We start from the raw sequence: 1,546 nt of genomic DNA, 5'->3' as shown, positions 1-1,546 counted from the left end.
CTCCATAGCCCCAAACCTTCTTCTTAACATGCACGGAAGGAAAAAACTTCCTTTCAACCTCAGTCTGCCCCTACGTATGTGCAAAGACTTATCTAACTGTGACATATTGAAGAGTCAGCTATACCGCAAGGGGAGGGAAAAGGAGAAAGATTGAGTACAAAGAGAAAAGAAATAAGAAAAGCTATTGGAAGCAATAGCCGGACTTCGGTAGCGTCTTAACCTCTTATAGATACGTCTTTCTACATAACAGCACATGATTTGTACCTTTGGTGCATTAAGGGGACAAGTAGTTGTGTAACTTAGTTACTCATTGAGCTGAGCCCTTCTTGAGGTGAAGCCAAATCTGCAGCTACTCAAGAACTTCCCAGCATTTTTTTGAACCCGAAGTTCATTTCTTGTTCACAAGAGTCATCCACTGGTCCTTATCCTGAGCCAGATCAATCCAATCCATATCATCCATCCTATCCCTCTAAGATCCATGTTAATATTGTCCGCTCACCAACGCCTATGTCTTCCCAGTGGTCTCTTTCTTTTGCTTTCCCACAATATCCTATATGCATTCCTCTTCTCCCAATTCGTTCTACATGCCCTGCCTCTTCTCCCCCATTCGTGCTACATGCACTGCCCATCTCATCCTCCTTGACTTCATCTTTCTAATTATACTTGGAGACAAGTTTTTTCGTACATAAGAGAATCGTATCAGTAGTTGAGTAAAAGGTTCCATAAATCAGCATTTACACTAAGTGGAGGCCTATATCTCGCTGAACCTACCGAGTACACAGATGGATAATCACTGATTCAGTATTGGTACCGGGGGTACAGCGGCCGAAGTGTGAAGCTGACCACTCATCTCTAACTAGTGTCGAGGTCAACGGTGGAGATAAACCCCCACTCCCCCACATGTCAGCATGGCGTAGTGCTTCCTTCATTGCGCACCGAGACAATTTTACCTTCGTTCTTTTCCCATTTTAATTAGTTCCGCCACCTGCAATGCTCGTGATGCTTTAAATCTATACTCTAGGCCGCGCCACAGCTCAAGCGGTTAGTCGCTGGCTTCCCACAGCGGCGGCCAGGGTTCGAGTCCGGGTCTGGTCAAGTGGGATATGAGGTGGACGAAGTGGCGCTGGGGCAGATTTTCTCCGAGTACTTTGGTTTCCCCTGCCAATCTTCATTCCACCAATTGCTCCACAATCACCCTCACCTATCATCTGGGGTTGGTACAATAGGCTAGAAGTGGCCGCAGTGCAAGGGACTTAGTCCCACCCCACTAGAAATAAAAAAAATCTATACTCTAAAGGATTCCAAATTGACATTTGTGGGAAATTTTAAGGCAGAATAAAAGCTAATATTAAAAGCCGGCCTCTCAAAGTTAATAGCAACAAGGTCCTGTGAAGAAAGAACAGCCTACTTTCCTTCCACTAAATACTAAGTATTCGATATAACACGAACAGCGTCCAGCAGATCTTCCATTGCTGCGTCTCTTGTGGTTCCACTATTCCGGCTTTCAGGCGTTACGGGTGGGACACACAGCAAAGTGATGGCACAA

Source organism: Cryptotermes secundus, unplaced genomic scaffold, assembly GCF_002891405.2.
Source record: "Cryptotermes secundus unplaced genomic scaffold, Csec_1.0 scaffold1514, whole genome shotgun sequence".
Taxonomy (NCBI): Eukaryota; Metazoa; Arthropoda; class Insecta; order Blattodea; family Kalotermitidae; genus Cryptotermes; species Cryptotermes secundus.
Note: the sequence above shows the minus strand (reverse complement) of the source record.